We start from the raw sequence: 21,349 nt of genomic DNA, 5'->3' as shown, positions 1-21,349 counted from the left end.
TAGGTCAATTCAGAGGGCAGTTCAGAGTCAATCACATTGCTGTGGCTCTGGAGTCACATGTAGGCCAGACTGGGTAAGGACGGCAGAATAGTGAACCAGATGGGTTCTTCCGACAATTGACAATGGTTTCATGGTCAAAGGTAGATGCTTAATTCCAGATATTTTTGAATGAATTCAAATTCCGCCATCTGCCGTGGAACGATTCGAACCCGGGTCCCCAGAACATTAGCTGAATTTCAGGATTAATAGTCTAGCGATAATACCCACTAGGGTGGGTTGGGAGGGGGTGAGGGGGCTGTGAGGTGTTTCTTGCCTTTCCTGAGCGGGGGCTCTGAGGCCAGTTGTAACTGTGCAACTGGGGTAGCATGGTGGATCAGTGGTTAGCGCTACTGCCTCACAATGCCAGGGACCTGGGTTCGATTCCTGGTTTGGGTCATTGTCTGTGCGGAGTTAGCACGTTCTCCCTGCATCTGCATGGGTTTCCTCCGAGTGCTCCAGTTTCCTCCCACAATCCAAAGATTTGCAGGTTGGGTGGATTGGCCATGCTAAATTGTCCTTTAGTGTCAAAAGATATGCAGGTTAGGTGGATTGGCCATGCTAAATTGTCCTTTAGAGTCAAAAGATGTGCAGGTTAGGCAGATTGGCCATGCTAAATTGCCCCTTAGTGTCCAAAGATGTGCAGGTTATACAACTGTTTAGAATCCTTGAATCCAAATCTTCACCGACCACAATCCCACCCAGGCCCTATAGCTGTAACCCCACATATTTACCCTGCTAATCCCCTGACACTAAGGGTTAATTTAGCATGGCCAATCAACCTAACCCACACAACTTTGGAGTGTGGGAGGAAACCAGAGCACCGGAAGGAAACCCATGCAGACACGGGGAGAATGTGCAAACTATACGCAGGCAGTGACACGAGGCTGGAATGGAACCTGGCTCCCTGGCGCAGTGCTAACCATTGTGCCAGTGTGCTGCACCAAGGCTAGGCCATGGGAAAAGCGCGGGGGAATGGGGGTAGGACAGCGGGAGGCGGGGTTGGGCCAGGGCTGAGTCAGCACAGACTCAATGGGCTGAATGGCCTCCTTCTGCACTGTGGGAATTCTATCTGTCAAGTTGGGCACAGGGCTCAATAGCTGTGCCACGCTGGGCGGCACCTTCAAAAAGCACACGGCCAGGGCGGAGGTGCCCAGCGGCACCCTGAGAGTTAACAGGAGAGGCTCCGCCGCCCGGTATTGTTCAACAACCGCCTTCTCCAACAAAACACAACAGCTGGGTTGTGAACCTTTATCATTCAGAGATGGTTTGGGGTCGGGGGTTGGCGAACGAGGAGGTTTGGTGAGGTTGGTGGGGGGGGGGGGGGGGGGTGGGAGGTGAGGTGGGGGTGAGTGAGGGGAGTGGGGGGGTGGGGGGGAGGAGGAGGCAAAGTGAGTTCGAGGCACTCCACCCAGTCTGTGACTCAGTGGCATAGCTGGAGTGTGAGTCACCGTGTCTGCTGGGATACAGAGAGAGAGAGAGAGAGAGATGTCTCTCCCATTGCGGCGGGAGTGGGGGGGGGGGGGGGGTGGGTGGGGGAGCAGATTCGTGGGGACAGGTGCTCACCGAGGGGTGGCGGAGACAAACCCGTACTCGGAGCAAACAAACTCTCACTCCCTTCCTCCCCAACTCAACAACGTTTAACACTTTGCTACTCCTCTCTTGTTACAGAACAGCCTCCCTTTCACAGTTGGCTTTCAATCAAGTGTTCACTTCCTTTATTTAACCTCCTGGGGCCCAGATATCCTTTCCAGATTTGCATCACTAAAACTGCTCTCACCGCAGTCTCTTAACCATATTTTGGCAGGGGGGCGGTGGGACCTAGTTTGCGCTCTTTGGATCCATTTCCTCTTGCTAATTTTGGATATATCTTTTTTGCGCTCATAAAAAAGTCTGCAAAGCTTCCTTGCCTCGGTAGGTTTTCCCTGAAGGGTGTTCAGAATTTGAAGGTTAGGGGATGAAACTTTATCAGTTCGGGGCTTTGGGACAGGCACTGGGGCAGGGTAGGGAGGACTGGCACGCTTTTATCGTTCAAAAAATGGTTTCGCTTACAGAATGTGGGCATCATTGGCAAGGCCAGCATTTACCAGCCGCCCCTAACCGCCCTCAGGAAGGTGTCAGCTTTTCCAGTATGATTAAGGGCCTTACGTCAGAAGGCTCGGAGGGCAGTTATGAATCATAGAATCCCTACAGTCAAGAAGGAGGCCATTCAGGCCATTGAATCTGCACTGAATCTCTGAAAGAGCATCCCACCCAGGGTCCTATTTGCATAACCCCATTTATTTACTCTGCTAATCTCCCTTGGGACATCCATCTTGGGACACTAATTTAGCATGGCCCATCCACCCAACCTGCACATCTTTGGACAATAAGGGGTGATTTAACATGGCTAATCCACCTAACCTGCACATCTTTGGACATTAAAGGGACAATTTAGCATGACCAATCCACCTAACCTACACATCTTTGGACACTAAGGGACAATTTAGCATGGCCAATCCACCTAACCTGCACATATTTGGACACTAAGGGACAATTTAGCATGGCCCATCCACCTAACCTGCACATCTTTGGACACTAAGGGATGATTTAACATGGCCAATCCACCTAACCTGCACATCTTTGGACACTAAGGGGCAAATTAGCATGGCCAAACCCTTTGTGTCCTTCCCTGGAGTGACCTCTGTTTCTTAGCAGTGCTCCATAACCCAGTTCAATGAGCTTTCTCTTTGTACTAGACAATGGACATTTCCTCCACACCCTATCTATTCCCTTACAACATACACATTAGCTTTAACTTTCAGAGGAGGTTGCAACATGGAATATTAGGGCTCGAATTCTCCAACCTCGCCCGCGGCTGGAATTCTCCAGTCCTGCTGGCAAATTCCCTGTTCTCGTCGGCAGTGGTAGTGGAGGAGCGGCTGAGATGGAAATCTTAGTGTCCAAAGATGTGCAGGTTAGATGGACTGGCCATGCGAAATTATCCCCTTAGTGTTCAAAGATGTGCAGGTTAGATGGACTGGCCATGCGAAATTATCCCCTTAGTGTCCAAAGATGTGCAGGTTAGATGGACTGGCCATGCGAAATTATCCCCTTAGTGTCCAAAGATGTGCAGGTTAGATGGACTGGCCATGTGAAATTATCCCCTTAGTGTTCAAAGATGTGCAGGTTAGATGCATTAGCCGTTGTGACTGTGTGGGAGATAGAGAGGGGAGATAGGGCTGGCTAAGATATTCTCTCAGAGAATTGATGCAGAATCGATGGGTCAAATGGCCTCTTTCTGCACTACAAGGATACTATGATTTTGCAAGTGACATTACTATATTGTTCTGCTTTCCCCCTGTGAACTTCCCTGGAGTGATCTCTTTGGAATGTGGGAGGAATCTGGAACACCCAGAGCAAACCCACGCAGATACAGGGAGAATGTGCAGGCTCTGCACAGTCACCCGAGGCCGGGAATCGAACCCGGCTCCCTGCGAGCCAGCAGTGCTGACCACTGCACCAACGTATCACCCCGGTTGGCCATTTTAATCTTTCTCACCTCACCTGGGCCAGAATGTAACCCAGGGCTAGATTCTAAGCAGCATTTAATGATCTATCCATCTACGTGAGCAAGAATTTGTTTGTTGTTGACCGATCAGTTGTAGACATTATTTAATGTTAGTTCTATCAGTGAAGCAGTTCCGGGAGGTGAGTTATTCACCAGACAGTTCACAACCTCAGATCTGCTCCTGTGTGCTACGATAGAGGGTTTAGGTTGGGTTACATCTTATGATTAAAATCAGGGTGTGAAGGCAGAACTACATCACTGATCCTATCTGACCCGCAAAACATTTATCACCATGACCGATAATATTTTGGTTCAGGACTTGCACACAGTCACACGTCTGCAGTCAGCACTGAGGACCTCTTTATATACTGGTTCTTCCTGTCTTTCTGCAAATGGAAGCTTGCCTATCCTTGGTACAGAGGCCACAAGTCTCACCTCTGATCTCCCCAGTTCAACTCTACAGATAACACAATCAATGCAATACTGAGGGAGTGCTGCACAGTCAGAATATATCTTTTGGGCAAGGTCCCCGGTTACGTCAATGTATCTTTAGAACGATGTGATGCTATGTTGTGGAATTTAGTCTTTGTGTTAGTTCATTGATGAGTGTCGCAAGTCAGCTTACGTTAACACTGCAATGAAGTAACTATGAAAATCCCCTAGTCGTCACAGTCCGGCGCCTGTTCGGATACACTGAGGGAGAATTTAGCACGGCCAATGAACCTAATCGACGCGTTTGGGAGGGGTAGTGGCACAGTAGTTAGCACTGCTGCCTCACAGCGCCTGGGACCTGGATTCCATTCACTGGTTGGGACACTGTCTGTGTAGAATTTGCACCTTCTCTCTGTGTCTTCAGGTGCTCCACTTTCCTCCCACAGTCCGAAAGATCAAAGAAAATTACAGCAAAGGAACAGGCCCTTCGGCTCTCCAAGCCTGCACCGGCCATGCTGCCCGACTGAACTAAAACTCCCTACCCTTCCGGGGACCATATCCCTCCCTTCCCATCCTATTCACGTACTTGTCAAGACACCCCTTAAAAATCACTACGGTATCCACTTCCACTACCTCTCCCAAATGTGTTGGTTAGGTTCATTGGCCGTGCTAAATTCTCCCTCAGTGCACCCGAGCAGGCGCTGGAGTGTGGTGACTAGGGGATTTTCACAGTAACTTCATTGCAGTGTTAATGTAAGCTGACTTGTGACACTGATCAATGAACTAACACAAAGACTAAATTCCACAACTTGGCATCACATCATTCTAAAGATACATTGACACAAGAAAACAGCCAGGGATCTTGTCCAAAAGATACCTCCTGACTGTGTAGCACTCCCTCAGTATTGCATTGGTCTTGTTATCTCATAGAATTGAACTGGGGAGATCAGAGGTGAGACTTGTGGCCTCTGTACCAAGGATAGGTTGACCCGCTTGAGATAAAATAAGGTTCAATAGGATTCTAGCTGAGCCTTTTATTCACAGCCTCTTTTATGAGTGATTTCAGTCACCTCCTGACTCCCCAAAGCCTGTCCACCACCTATAAGGATGCAAATCAGGAGTGTGATGGAATAGTTCCCTGCTTGCCTCGGATGGGTGCGGCTCCAACAAGAAGCTCATCCAGGGCAAAGCATCCCCGCTAGCTTGACATTGCATCCACCAACCAAAACACTCATCGCCGCTGACACACAGGGTGGGGTTTTCCAGCCGTGTTCGCTGCAAGACTGGAAAATTCCGCCCAAGGTTAATGGACCTTTGCATGGTCTGTGTCCCACCCACTACGATTCCTGAGACGGGCGGGATGGGAAAAGTTTTAGCAGCGCACACAGCATACAAGACACACTTCAGCAACTTGCCAAGTCTCCTTTGACAGCACCTTCCAAATCTGTAACCTCTAGAAGGACAAGGGCAGCAGATACCTGGGAACACCACCAACTGCAAGTTCTCCCTCTAAGTTACTCACCATCCTGAGTTGGAAATGTATTTTTTTAATTCAGTTATGGGACATGGGCATTGCTGGTTGGGCCAGCATGGGCCACCAGGCCTTGGTGAGACCGCATTTGGAATATTGTGTGCAGTTCTGGTCACCTCACTATAAGAAGGATGTGGAAGCATTGGAGAGAGTGCAGAGGAGATTTACCAGGATGCTGCCTGGTTTGGAGGGTAGGTCTTATGAGGAAAGGTTGAGGGAGCTGGGGCTTTTCTCTTTAGGGTGGAGGAGGATGAGAGGCGACTTAATAGAAGTTTATAAGATGATGAGGAGGATAGATACAGTGGACGTGCAGAGACTATTTCTTCGTGTGGATGTAGCTGTTACTAGGGGGCATAACTATAAGGTTCATGGTGGGAGATATAGGAGGGATATCCCAGGTAGATTCCTTACTCAGAGAGTGGTTGGGGTGTGGAATGGACTGCCTGCTGTGATAGTGGAGTCGGTCACTTTAGGAACTTTCAAGCAGTTATTGGATAGGCACATGGAGCACACCAGAATGATAGGGAGTGGGATAGCTTGATCTTGGGTTTGGACATAGCTCGGCACAACATTGAGGGCCAAAGGATCTATACTGTACCGTACTGTTCTATGTTCTATGTTCATTTATTGCCCATCCCTAGTTGCCCTTGGAGGACAGTTGAGAGTCAACCACATTGCTGTGTCTCTGGAGTCAGATGTAGGCCAGACCAGGTAAGGATGGCAGATTTCCTCATCTAAAGGACTTTAGTGAGCCAGATGGGTTTTTCCGACAACGGTTTCGTGGCCATCAGTAATTCCAGATTTTTTTTATTGAATTCAAATTTCGCCACCGGCTGTGGCAGGATTCGAACCCGGGTCCCCAGAACATTAGCTGAGTTTCTGGATTAATGGTCTAGCCACCAGGCCGTGGATTGGCCCGTTCCTTCATGGGATCAAAATACTGAAGCTCCCTCTCTAACAGCACTGTGGGTGTACCTACACCACATGGACCACAGTGGGTTCAATAGGAAGCTCACCACCGCCTTCTCAATGGCAACTATCGTTGGTCTTGCCAACGAGACGCCCACATCTCGTGAAAGAATCTAACACATCGATTTCTCTCTGGCTCAGCCTCTCTAATATCCTTGCTCCACAGGAAGATGAAGGTCCAATAAATCTTCAGGTCCAAATATCTACTCATCCAGTATCATAGACTCCATCGTAAACACAGGAAATACTGGAAAGACGCAGCGGGTCTGTGGACAGAGAAATAAGGTTCCAAGTCCAACATGGTAACTGACTGGCGGGAGATGTTTGGCTGTATGATATCCAGTTGCCTGTACCGTGCGAGCATGGATATTCTTCAAAAACAGGGTGTGCAGCTAAAATGTGACTCCTATAGCCATCTTGTTGACTGGTCAGTGATTTTAACTGGGCAGTCCTCGAGGTTAGGCCTTGTCAGGATGTGAGTGGCTCAGTGGTTAGCACTGCTGCCTCACAGCGCCAAGGACCTGGGTTCGATTCCGGCCTCGGGTCACTGTCTGTGTGGAGTTGGCACATTCTCCCCGTGTCTGCATGGGTTTCCTCTGGGTGCTCCAGCTTCCTCCCAAAGTCCGAAAGATGTGCAGGTTAGGTGGATTAGCCGTGCTAAATTGTCCCTTAGTGTCAAGGGGGTTAGCAGGGTAAATGCATGAGGTTATGGGCTAGGGTTTGTATGGGACTGTGGTCAGTACAGATGCAATGGGCCGAATGGCCTCTTTCTGCACTGTAGAATTCCATGAAAATAGAGGTGGGACAGTAAGTTGCGATAATGAAATGAGGAATTTACAAATGGATATGGTTAGGTTAAGTGAATGGGACTAGATTTGACAGATGGAGTGGATAAGTGTGACATTATCCATTTTGGCAGGAAAAATACAAAGGCAACTTATTATCTAAATGGAGGGAAATGTTAAGGTGTTTTGGTGCAGAGGGATCTGGGTGTCCTAGTGCACGAATCGCAGACAACTAGTAAGCAGCTACAGCAGATATATTTTTTAATATTTATAATTTATTTTTTGTGTCACAAGTCAGGTTACATTAACACTGCAATGAAGTTACTGTGAAAATCCCCCAGTTGCCACACTCTGATGCTTGTTTGGGTACACTGAGGGAGAATTTAGCATGGCCAATGCACCTAACCAGCACGTCTTTTGGACTGTAACCAGGATAAAATCATAGAACCCTTACAGTGCAAAAGAAGGCCATTCGGCCCATCAAGCCTGCACCAACAACAATCCCACCCAGGCCCAATCCTCATAACCCCACACATTTACCTTGCTAATCCCCTCGACACAAGGCTAGTCAACCTAACCTGCACATCTTTGGACACTAAGGGGCAATTTAGCATGGCCAATCCCCCTAACCTGCACAACTTTGGTCTGTGGGAGGAGACAGGAGACCCAGAGGAAACCCATGCAGACACGGGGAGAACGTGCAAACTCCACACAGACAGTCACCCAGGACCAGAATTGAACCCGGGTCCCTGGCGCTGTGTGGCAGCAATGCTAACCACTGTGCCACTCCAACGTATACATATAACAAGGAACGCGAATGGAATCTAAAAGTAGGTTGGCACACTCCAAGAGCAGAAATACCTGCCGAGGTCAACGGACATTTAAACGGTCCTGGCCTGCTACAATTCCCATGAAAGTTCCGCCCATATTTCCAAGTCAGGATGGTTTGTGACTCGAAGGCGAACTTACAGCCGGTGGGTCTGCTGACCTTGTTTTATTCGCTGGGGGAACCTTTCCATCCATCCTGCATTTACAGGCCTCGATTTAATCTCTCGCGAGAATGCCGCAGTTCAGAACTTCACTGGGGGGAGTTGGGGGGGGGGGAGCGGTCTCAGGCGCAGGCTCTCATAATTACAGCTTAAGCCTCACTATCTGCCGCTGCGTGTGTTCTAGATTCTTCCGCGGGTTAATGACCCAACATTCTGCCCTGCTTCAACCTCCCTCCCTCCCCCCCCCCCCCCGGGGGAGAGCAACCAAACCATCTATTACCCTGAATTTAAAAAGTAAATAAACTAATCCAGGGGAGTGGAAACAAGGCGCATCCCTGAGAGAAAAAGACAGGTTCCTTTTCCAAGTGGGAAACCATTGCTAATCCCCTTGTCTCCTCCTTGGCTGCTGACTGGCTTCCGTCAACCTTGAGCTCTTGATGTTAACCTATGACCCCGAGCTGAGTGGGCGCCATTTCAGAGGCAATCCCTTCATTTAAACAGCAGACATATGATTAACCGCGCGTATGTAATCTCGCAGGATGTAATATCCATTTATGGTTTGGTTTGACCCTATAGCCCCAGGAACCTCCAAGGTGGCACAGCAGCACAGTTGGTTAGCACACTGCTGCTTCACAGTGCCGGGGACCCCGGGGTTCGATTCCCGGCTTGGGTCACTGTCTGGGCGGAATCTGCATGTTCTCCCCGTGTCTGCGTGGGTTTCCTCCCACACTCCGAAAGATGTGCAGGTTAGGTGGATTGGCCGTGCTAAATTCTCCCCCAGTGTACCCAAACAGGCCCCAGAGTGTGGCGACTAGGGGGTTTTCACAGTAATTTTATTGCAGTGTTAATGTAAGCTTACTTGTGACACTAATAGATAAAGTTTTTGAACTTTAAAACTTTAACTAATTGAATGTACCCAGTGCCTACTGAACAAGGCATTGCCTTGTATTTTTTGATTTGATTTATTTATTATTGTCACATGTATTGGGATAGAGTGTAAAGTATTGTTTCTTGAGTGCTATACAGACAAAGCATACTGTTCATAGAAAAGGAAAGGAGACGGCGCAGTCATAGCTGGGGTGTAGAGAAAGATCAACTTAATATAAAAGTCTGACGGCAGCAGGGAAGAAGTTGTTCTTGATTTGGTTGGTATGTGACTTAAAACTTTTGTAACTTCTTCCCAACGGAAGAAGGTGAAAGAGAGAATGTCCGGGGTGCGTGGGGTCCCTCATTATGCTGCTGCTTCTCCGAGGCAGAGGGAAGTGTAGACAGTGTCAAAGGATGGGAGGCTGGTTTGTGTGATGGACTGGGCTATGTTCACAATCTTCTGCAGTTCCTTGTGGCCTTGGGCAGAGCAGGATCCCATACCAAGCTGTGATACAACCAGAAAGGATGCTTTCTATGGTGCATCTATATAAATTGGTGCACATGCCAACTTTCCTTAGCCTCCTGAGAAAGTAGAGGTATTGGTGTGCTTTCTTAACTATAGAGCTGGCATGGAGTGAGGCGGACAGATTATTAATGATCTGAACACCTAGGAACGTGAAACTTTTGACCATTTCCACTTCATCCCCATTGATGTAGACAGGGATATGTTACTCAGTTAATGGTAGGGCGCTGGGGAGAGCTACAGAACAAAAAAATCTAGAGTACGGGTTCATAGTTCCTTGAAAGTGGAGTCACAGATGGACAGAGTGGTGAAGAAGGCATTCAGCATGCTTAGTTTCATTGGTTAGAACATTGAATGCAGAAGTTGGGATCTCTTGTTGAAGTTGTACAAGACATTGTGCACACTTTCCAGGAAATGTTAGACAGAATAATCCGAGTCAGCCCCTGGGTAACTACAGGTCTGATCCTCCCATTGCTCACACTGACACCCTGGTAACCCCCACCCTGCCTATCTCCCCCCCCAACCGTGCACACCTCCATCCAGACCTGACTGTCCCTGGACGTCTTCAAGACTGAGTTAGGTTTGTAATAAGATGGAGACTAAGGATTATGGAGAGAAGGCAGGAAAGTGGACTCAGTGAGTGTGAGATCCACGATTTATTAAATGGTGTAGCAGGCTCGAGGGGGTGAATGGCCTACCCATTTCTTATTGTCTGACGGACTGGACCTGACCTGGCCAAACCCGGATCCACCTGTCACCCTAATTCCATACCACTTTCCCGACTTCCCTTGCCCACCGTGCCTACATACCCACATCTGGACTGAACCATCAAACTTACCCATTGGCTGCTGTAAAATGGGGTGAGGCATGTCCTTCCCCTCTCCCCACCCACCTCCAACAGGAAGGGTCTGCCTCAGAAAAGCAGCCAGCATAATCAGGGACCCCCAGGCACCCTGTCTACATCAATGGGGATGAATTGGAACTGAGGCGCGTGGATAGAGTGGATAAAGAGGGTCAGTCACAAGGGGACACAAGTTCAATGTGAGGGAGTGGAACAAGTCTTTGGAGGCAGGAGCCCCTCCAGCAAAATCCCTTCATTTACAAACTCTAACAGCAGCACACAGAGTGCTATCAGCCAACAGTCTACCTCCGGGAGTGCCAGAGGAACCGACACGCCCAGTTAAGGACAAGGCAATGACTGACCCATCAATTGGATCCTTAACCAAGGAGCTCATACTCCAATAGGCCAACCTCAGTGGCCTGATTGAAATTATTACAGGGGCAGGAGGTTCGTGGGTGGGTGGGTGGGGGGGGGGAGGGTGGCGGGGGGCGGGGGGGAGGGTTGTGAAGAAAAACCTTCGTATCCAGAGGGTGTTGAGGGACTGCCTGGAATGTGCTCCCTGGGAGGATGGTGGAGGTGGGCTGCCTCAAATCCTCCAAAAAGTACCTGGATGAGCACATGGCTCATCCATGTGATGGATCTCCAGGGTGGTGAATCACTCAAAGGGTGGTGAATCTCTGGAATTCTCTGCCCGTTGAAGTGGTGGAGGCTGCCTCGCTAAATATATTTAAGACGTGGGTAGATAGGTTTTTGGTAGGCAAGGGAATTAAGGGTTATGGGGAGAAAGCGGGAAAGTGGAGCTGATCCACTTCAGATCAGCCATGATCTTGTTGAATGGCGGGGCAGGCTCGAAGGCCTAGATGGCCTACTCCTGCTCCTATTTCTTATGTTCTTAATTTCTTATGGCACGCCATAATGTTCAAGGCTATTGGCCAAGTGCTAGGATTAGGTAAGAATTCAGGGCTGGAGTTTCCCTGTCCAGCCCACCACAGGAATCCTGGCAGGTGGAACAGAAGGATTGGTGGACCTTGCAAAAGTCCATGCAAAGATGGATCGGCCATGCTAAGTTGCCCCTTAGCGTCCAAAGATGTACGGATTAAGTGGATTGACCATGCTAAATTGCCGCTTAGTGTCCCAAAATGTGCCGATTAGGTAGATTGTCCCTGCTAAATTGTTCCTTAGCGTCCAAAGATGTGTAGGTTGGGTGGATTGGCCATGCTAAATTGCCCCTTAGTGTCCAAAGATGTGCGGGTTGGGTGGATTGACCATGCTAAATTGCCGCTTAGTGTCCCAAAATGTGCCGATTAGGTAGATTGTCCCTGCTAAATTGTTCCTTAGTGTCCAAAGATGTGCGGGTTGGGTGGATTGGCCATGCTAAATTGCCCCTTAGTGTCCAAAGATGTGCAGGTTGGGTGGATTGGCCATGCTAAATTGCCCCTTAGTGTCCAAAGATGTGCAGGTTGGGTGGATTGGCCATGCTAAATTGCCCCTTAGTGTCCAAAGATGTGCAGGTTGGGTGGATTGGCCATGCTAAATTGCCCCTTAGTGTCCAAAGATGTGCAGGTTGGGTGGATTGGCCATGCTAAATTGCCCCTTAGTGTCCAAAGATGTGCAGGTTGGGTGGATTGGCCATGCTAAATTGCCCCTTAGTGTCCAAAGATGTGCGGGTTGGGTGGATTGGCCATGCTAAATTGCCCCTTAGTGTCCAAAGATGTGCGGGTTGGGTGGATTGGCCATGCTAAATTGCCCCTTAGTGTCCAAAGATGTGCGGGTTAGGGTGGATTGGCCATGCTAAATTGCCCCTTAGCGTCAGGCGGACCAGCTAGGTTAAATTCATGGGGTTGTGGGGATAGGGATTGTGGCCGGTGCGGACGTGACGGGCCGAGTGGCCTCCTTCTGCGCTGCAGGGGTTCTATGATTGTACTGTTGCCCGCCGCAGTCCAACGCCGGCACCTCCGCCTCCGTGGAGATGGTGCCAGCTCTGGGAGGAGTCACGTGAGTTTGACTTCTGTGTGGGAACACTCGAGACGAGGCAGGCGGGGATATCGCACAGGGCCCTTTGAAGTGGCTGGCAGAGTAGATTATTGGTCATGCAGCTTTGCCTGCCAACCCCCCCCCCCCACCCCCTCAACAACTGACCCCCCCCCCCCACCAACCCCCCGTCCGTTGTCAATCTATTAGTCACTGCAAATATATCTGACATCTTTAACAAAGAGCTGCTCACACCTCCTGTCCCTGGCCCACGGCCTGATCTAGTCATTCCAAAGCTGCTGATTCACCGGCCTGTGACTCACACATGTCACCGCTCCGCAGCCAGCAACAAACACTGCGTTGCCCCCGGCAACCGGCCTTTCAACATTCCCTTGCCCCGCAGCCGCTCGAGCTCAGGAAACCGGAGCTGCGTCGACACGATGCACAATTTTCCGAGGGAGCCTCGCGGAGGCCGGCGTAACTGCTGACTCGCCCCCGGGCCGGGGCCGAGCGCCCAGCGCTCCGGTTTCCCGTCGACCCCACCTCCCGGCGAGCTCGCAAGGGCAAAGATATTCCGGGAAGGCTGGAGGAGGCTCCCCCACCCCCCACCGTCTAAAAGTCAAATTTTATTCATCAGTACCAGGAGCATGCTACCTTAACACTGCAATGAAGTTACTGTGAAACCCCCCCCCCCGCCCCCAGTTGCCACCCTCGGGCGCCTGTTCGGGTACACTGAGGGAGAATTTATTGGTGTCATGACAAGGCTTACCTTAACACTGCAATGAAGTTACTGTGAAAACCACCCCCCCCCCCCCCCCCCCCCCCCCAGTCGCCACACTCCGGCGCCTGTTCGGGTGCACTGAGGGAGAGTTTAGGTTTAAATTTATTCATTGTTGTCATGAGTAGGCTAACATTAACACAGCAATGAAGTTACTGTGAAAATCCCCCAGTTGCCACACTCGGGTGCCTGTTCGGGTACACTGAGGGAGAATTTATTGGTGTCATGACTAGGCTTACCTTAACACTGCAATGAAGTTACTGTGAAAATCCCCCAGTCGCCACACTCGGGCGCCTGTTCGGGTACACTGATGGAGAATTTATTGGTGTCATGACTAGGCTTACCTTAACACTGCAATGAAGTTACTGTGAAAATCCCCCAGTCGCCACACTCGGGCGCCTGTTCGGGTACACTGATGGAGAATTTATTGGTGTCATGACTAGGCTTACCTTAACACTGCAATGAAGTTACTGTGAAAATCCCCCAGTCGCCACACTCGGGCACCTGTTCGGGTACACTGAGGGAGAATTTATTGGTGTCATGACTAGGCTTACCTTAACACTGCAATGAAGTTACTGTGAAAATCCCCCAGTCGCCATACTCAGGCGCCTGTTTGGGTACACTGAGGGAGAATTTATTGGTGTCATGACAAGGCTTACCTTAACACTGCAATGAAGTTACTGTGAAAATCTCCGAGTTGCCACACTCCAGCACCTGTTCAGGTACACTGAGGAAGAATTTAGCACGGCCAATGCACCTGACCAGCACGTCTTTCGGACTGTGGGAGGAAATTGGAGCACCCGGAGGAAACCCATTCAGACACGGGGAGAATGTGCAAACTCCAGGCCCTATTCCCGTAACCCCACACACACTTACTCTGCTAATCCCCCTGACACTGGAGACAATTTAGCACGGCCAATCAACCTAACCTGCGCATCTTTCGGAGTGAGGGAGAAAACCGGAGCACCCAGAGGAAACCCACGCAGACACGGGGAGAATGTGCAAATTCCACACAGATAGTAACCCAAGCCGGGAATCGAACCCGAGTCCCTGGCGCTGTGAGGCAGCAGCACTAACCACTGTGCCACCGCACCACCTCTTCAGTAAGAGAAAATCTCTTCTGTTGGGTTGGAGTGTCGATAGAGAATTTGCACTGGAGTTATTTCGGTTCACAACAGTTTGGGTTTTTTTTTTCTCTTTCTCTCTGCGGGGAAACTCCACATGATCCAACTAATTTCTGCGTCGGACTCTCTGGGCTGTGTCTCAAAGGGAATAATCCGAGTGAGTCTGGGGTAGATGCCAGCAAATTGCACTACTTTGCTTAGGAATTCAAATTTGCAAGCAAAGGGTGTCACCCTCATCACTTGTGAGTGACGCTGTGGATCAGGCTTCAAGCAAAGAGTTACACGGAGAGCTGCCTACCATTCAGTTGTCACCTACAAAAGGGGATGCACTGCAAAAAGGCAGGGAATGAGATCTGCGGGCAACCGACCCGAGAACAGCTTCTCCCTTGCTGCTTTCGAATGGACCTACCTCATATTAAGTTGATCTTTCTCTACACCCTAGCTATGACTTGTAACACTACATTCTGCACTCTCTCATTCCCTTCTCCATGAACGGTATGCTTTGTCTGTACAGCGCGCAAGAACCGATACTTTTCGCTTTATCCCAATACGTGTGACAGTAACAAATCAAATCAAATCAAATCTGGGAGGGTGACTAATCAGATAGACCCTCACAATGGGCTGAATGGCCTCCTTCTCGGGCCAGCTTAGTGGCACAGTGGTTAGCACTTGCTGCCTCACAGTGCCAGGGCTCGATTCCCGGCTTGGGTCACTGTGGGATTTGCACCTTCTCCCCGTGTCTGCGTGGGTTTCCTCCGGATGCTCCGGTGTCCTCCCACGTTCCAAAGATGTGCGTATTAGGTGGATTGGCCGTGCTAAATTGCCCCTTAGTGTCCCGGGACGCGTAGGTTAGAGAGATTAGCAGGGTAAATATGCGGGGTTATGGGGGATTAGGCCTAGGTGGGGTTGTTATCGGTGCAGATTCAATGGGCCGAATGGCCTCCTTCTACACCGTAGGGTTTCTATAATCGTACTTTGGCAGGAATTGTTATCCACTTTGGCAGGAATAATAGTAGGAGGAACTACTATTTAAAGGGCGAAAAGCTGCAGCATGTTACAGTGCAGAGGGACCTGGGGGTCCTTGTGCATGAGTCGCAAAAACCCAGCCTGCAGGTGCAGCAGGTGGTCAGGAAGGCTAATGGAATGCTGGCCTTCATAGTGAGGGGGATTGAATATAAAAGTAGGGAGGTCTTGCTGCAGCTGTATAGGGCGCTGGTGAGGCCGCAGCTGGAGTACTGTGTGCAGTTTTGGTCGCCGTACTTACGCAAGGATATTTTGGCCTTGGAGGGAGTGCAGAGGAGGTTTACTAGGCTGATACCGGAGTTGAGGGGGTTGAGCTATGAAGAGAGGCTGAATAGACTGGGCTTGTACTCGTTGGAGTTTAGAAGGATGGGGGGGATCTTATTGAGACGTATAAGATGATGAAAGGGATGGATAGGATAGAGGTGGAGAGGTTCTTCCCGCTCAGAAAGGACAGTAGGACTAGGGGGCACAGCCTCAAGATAAGGGGAGGGCGGTTTAGAACGGAGTTGAGGAGGAACTTCTTCACTCAAAGGGTGGTGAATCTCTGGAATTCTCTGCCCGTTGAAGTGGTGGAGGCTGCCTCGCTAAATGTTTTTAAGACGCGGGTTGATGGGTTCTTGATAAGAGAGGGGATTAAGGGTTATGGGGAGAGGGCAGGAATGTGGAACTGAGCCACGACAGATCAGCCATGATCTTATTGAATGGCGGGGCAGGCTCGAAGGGCTGGATGGCCTACTCCTGCTCCTATTTCTTATGTTCTTATGTTCTAACCAACTCAATCTCTCCTCGTACGTCAGCCCTGCCATTCCAGGAATCAGTTTGGTAAACTTCCTCTGCACTCTCTCGCGAGCAAGATGTGGAAGTTAGGGGGATTTCAACAGATAAACTTTAAAATGTATTTATTAGTCACAAGTAAGTTTACGTTAACGCTGCAATGAAGTTACTGTGAAAATCCCCGAGTCACCACAGTCTGGCACCTGTTTGGGTACTAAGGGGCAATTTAGCACGGCCAATCCCCTAACCAGTGCATCTTTCGGACTTTGGGAGGAAACCGGAGTACCTGGAGGAAACCCACGCAGACATGGGCAGAACATGCAAACTCCATACAGACAGTGACACACACCAGGAATCAGACCCGGGTCCCTGGTGCTCTGAGGCAGCAGTGCTGACCACTGTTTAAAGTTTAAAATTTATTTATGTGCCATCATGCCACCTGATCACCCTCCCTGCCTTTCTCCATCCCTCACTCCCTCCCTCTCTCTATCTCCCCTCCCTCCCTCTATCTCCCCTCCCTCACTCCCTCCCTCCTTCCCTCTCTCCCTCTCTACCTCCCTCACCCCCTCCCCCCTCCCTCCCTCACTTCCTCCCTCCCTCTCTCTTTCCCTCACTCCCTCTTCCCTCATCCCTCCCTCACTCCCATCCTCCCCACCATCCCTCTCTTTCTCTCCCTCTTTCCCTCGCCCCCTCTCTCCCTCCCTCATTTCCTCTCCCCCTCCCACCCTCTCTCACTGCCTCCCTTCCTCTTTCCCTCCCTCATTTCCTCTCTCCCTCCCTCACTCCCTGCCTCATTCCCTCCCTTCCTCTCTCTCTCCCACCCTCTCTCACTCCCTCCCTTCCTCTCTCTCTCTCTCGCCCTCACTCCCTCCCTCACTCCATCCCTCATTCCCTCCCTCTCTCCCAACCTCCCTCCCTCCCTCCGTCCTGCACTCCCTCCCTCCCTCACTTGCTCCCTCCCCAAGACCAAATAACCACTCAATGATCAAGACCCACATGCGGGCTATGTCAAGGCTCTGGGAATGTGATGGGGGGGGGGAACGCGTGGGGGACCCTCACATGCACAGAAACAGCCAAAGTGCGGGGTGGGGTGGGGTTGGGGGGAGGGGAACAAGCTGACGGCAATCTAAAGAGAGAGAGAGCGAGAGGGCCATGGGTACTTTCAAAGGCCCCACTAATCCTCCTGCGAGTCATAAAATACAACTGTTTCCGTCATGTGAACAGTGGCTTCAAACAGACGAATAAAGGAGCTGCCACAGAATAATTATTTGCTAATGGCAAAAGGAGCAAGCTGTGTACTGTAAAACTCATTAACCTCACCGCCCACTGCACACTGTAAAGGCCCAACGTCAACCTGTAGGGCTGCACCCCTCCCCCCACCCACTGCCTGTTTATGGGGCGGCACGGTAGCACAGTGGGTTAGCACCGCTGCTTCACAGCTCCAGGGTCCTGGGTTCGATTCCCGGCTCGGGTCACTGTCTGTGTGGAGTTTGCACGTTCTCCTCGTGTCTGCGTGGGTTTCCTCCGGGTGCTCCGGTTTCCTCCCGCAGTCCAAAGATGTGCGGGTTAGGTTGATTGGCCATGCTAAGAAATTGCCCCTTAGTGTCCTGAGATGCGTAGGTTAGAGGGATTAGTGGGTATAATATGTAGGGATATGGGGGTAGGGCCTGGGTGGGATTGTGTTCAATACAGACTTGATGGGCCGAAGGGACTCTTTCTGCTTTGTAGGGTTCTATGATCTACTGTCAGTCTGTGAAATGTGGGGTACAGGTTGGCACAGGACAAATTACACCATGCAGAGGTCTGTACTTGATGGAGTTTAGAAGGATGTGGCAGGGGGTTTGGGGGGGGGGTGGTGTGGTGGCACAGTAGTTAGCACTGCTGCCTCATAGCATGGGGACCCAGGGTTCTAACAACAGATGGGAGAATGGTGACTCGCAATAACTTCATTGCAGTGTTAATGTAAGCCTACTTGTGACACCAATAAAGAAACTTTAAAGTCAGGATGGTGAGGGGAACTTGCAGGTGACGGTGTTCACCCTGTATCTGCTGCCCTTGTCCTTCTGGATGGAAGTGGTCATGGGTTTGGAAGGTGCTGTCTAAGGATCTTTGGTGAGTTGCTGCAGTGCATCTTGTAGATCTGTGTAGAATTTGCATGTTCTCCCCGTGTCTGCTTGGGTTTCCTCCGCACAGTCCAAAGATGTGCAGGTTAAGTGGATTGGCCATGCTAAATTGCCCCTTCGTGTCCCAAGGTGTGGGGATGGGGGGACTTAGCGGGTAAATACTTGCAGTTCCAGGGAACAGGTCTGGGTGGGATTTCCCCTTTGTGTTATAAGGATAGGGATTGCTGAGGGTGCAGTCTTGATGGGCTGAATGGCCTCCTTTTGCACTGCAGGGATTCTATGATCTCATTGAAACCTACAAAATACCAAAAGGCCTGGATAGAACGGACGTGGAGATGTTTCCACTCGGGGGGGAGAGAGCAGGATCCCAGGGCACAGCCTCAGGGTGAAGGAGCAACCCTCTAGACCCAGATGGGGAGGACCTTCTTCAGCCAGAGGGTGGATTTAGGAAATTGATTGCCACAGGAGGCTGTGGAGGCCAGGACATTGGGTGTATTTAAGACAGAGATTGATAGGTTCTTAATTGATAAGGTTATGGGGAAAAGGCGGGAGAATCAGCCATCATCGAATGGTGGAGCCGACTCGATGGGCTGAGTGGCCTAATTCTGCTCCTGTGTCTTATGGCCTTATTGTCTATGCCATATCCAATTTCCTCCCTGGTGTACCCGGAATTCTTCCGGAATGTTTGGACAATTTGGGGGCTGTGATTTTAGTCACACCGTAAATATCCCGTTTGCTTGGTTGGGCCCTCCACACGTTAACTGCTAACCCCTTCAGCGCTGGCAGCACTGCATACCCAGTCCAAGATGCAGCGACACGCGCCAAGGCTCCTTTGACAGCGGGTACCAAAGCCTTGGCCTCCGCCACGTAGAAGGATCTGGGCAGCCGGTGACCCGGGAACCTCCAAGTTGATTGCCCACCCCAATTGGATGGTAAGTCACCAATCTCTCATCTGTTGTGAGGTGGCAAACTCCCTAAGTAACTGCCCGGTGGCAATGCTGGTCCGAGAAGATGGCCCAGTAATGATGTCTCACAGACGATTGGGGATGGATGTTCAATGGCGGTCCCACCAGTGACAAGAACTAATAATACTTTAAACTATGTTAGAGAACCTATCATTTCACGCTTAGACAATTGATTGCAAGGCCACTTTCTGCTTTACAATCCCAACCTACGTCAATTTTTATTAATTCATTCACAGGACATGGGCTGGTTTGGCCCACTTGGGCATCTATTGCCCATCCCTAATTGCCCTTGTAAGGGTGGTGGCTGAGCTGCCAACTTGCAGTCCACATGGTGTAGGTGCACCCACTGTGCTGTTAGGGAGGGAGTTCCAGGATTTTGACCCAGTGCAGGATCGCTGAGATTTATAATTCCAAGTCAGGATGGTGAGTGGCTTGGAGGGGGATCTCGCAGGTGACGGTGTTCCCCATGTATCTCCTGCCCTTATCCTTCCAGATGGAAGTGGCCGTGGGTTTGGAAGGAGCTGTCTGAGGATCTTTGGTGAATTGTTGCAGCGCATCTTGTCGATGGTACACACGGCTGCTACTGAGTGCTGGTGGTGGAGGGAGTGGATGTTTTTGGATGTGGTGCCAATTAAGTGGGGCTGCTTTGTCCTGGATGGTGTCGAGCTTCGTTTCGAGTCCAACTGGGCTCACCTCCTGTACTCCAGTTCGCCCTTTTCCAAGGAAGGGTCATATTGAGCTTGAGTGGGGATGTTCGCTGATGACTGTACAATGTTCAGCGACTCCTCAGACACTGAAGCAGTCCATGTTCAAATGCAACAAGATCTGGACAATATCCAGGCTGACAAGTGGTAAGTAACGTTCACGCCACACAAAGACCAGGCAGTGACCATCACCAATGAGAGACACTCTAACTATTGCCCCTTGGTGGTGTTTGAACACACAGTAATATAAATGCCATTAAGTGGGGGCAAGGGGTGGGAGGGCAGAGGGAGCTGGTCAGGGGGGGTGTTGACATTCAATGGTGTAACCATCACTGAATCCCCCACTGTCAACAACCTTGGGGTTACCATTGACCAGAAACTCAACTGGACTCACCACATATACACAATGGCTACCAGAGCAGGTCAGAGGCTAGGAACGCTATACGGAGTAACTCCCCAAAGCCATCTACAAGGCACAGGTCAGATGGAATACTCCCCGCTTGCCTGGGTGCAGTCCCAATAAAACACAAGAAGCTCGACACCATCCAGGATAAAGCAGCCCTGCTTGACTAATACCCCATCCACTCCCTCCACCACCGATGCTCAGTAGCAGCAGTGTGTACCATCTACAAGACGCACTACGGCAACTCACCAAAGATCTTAGACAACACCTTCCAAACCCGCGACCCCTTCCATCTAGAAGGACAAGGGCAGAAGATACAGGGTGAACACCACCACCGGCAAGTTCCCCTCACCATCCTGACTGTAAAGTTTATTTATTGGTGTCACAAGTAGGCTTACATTAACACTGCAATGAAGTTATTGTGAAAATCCCCTATTCCTCACATTCCGGCGCCTATTTGTGTACACTGAGGGAGAATTTAGCATGGCCAATGCGCCCTAACTCAATGCGCCCAATGCTCCCAGAGTCTTTGGGCTCTGGGAGGAAACCGGAGCACCCGGAGGAAACCCATGCAGACACAGGGAGAATGTGCAAAGTGCACACAGACAGTGAGCCAAGCCGGGAATCGAACCTGGGTCGCTAAGTTGTGAGGCAGCAGTGCTAACCACTGTGCCACCATGCCACCCACTGTTTCTACACAGCAAGATCAAAGGTGTGGGGGTTAGTCAGATTGGCCATGCTAAATTTTCCCTTAGTGTCAGGGGCCTAGCTGGCGTAAATGCATGCGGTTATGGGGATAGGGCCTGGGTGGGATTGTGGTCGGTGCAGACTCGATGGGCTGAATGGCCTCCTCCTGCACTGTAAGATTCTATGATTCTAAGCTCCCACGATGAAATCAATGAACAGGCCATCTGGTTTAGCTGAGTCAGTTGAAGGCTAAATGTGAGCCAGGAAAACGGGA

This window comes from Carcharhinus amblyrhynchos, chromosome 33 (genome assembly GCF_965287045.1).
Source record: "Carcharhinus amblyrhynchos chromosome 33, sCarAmb.v2.hapA, whole genome shotgun sequence".
Taxonomy (NCBI): Eukaryota; Metazoa; Chordata; class Chondrichthyes; order Carcharhiniformes; family Carcharhinidae; genus Carcharhinus; species Carcharhinus amblyrhynchos.
This window is presented reverse-complemented; position numbering follows the sequence as displayed.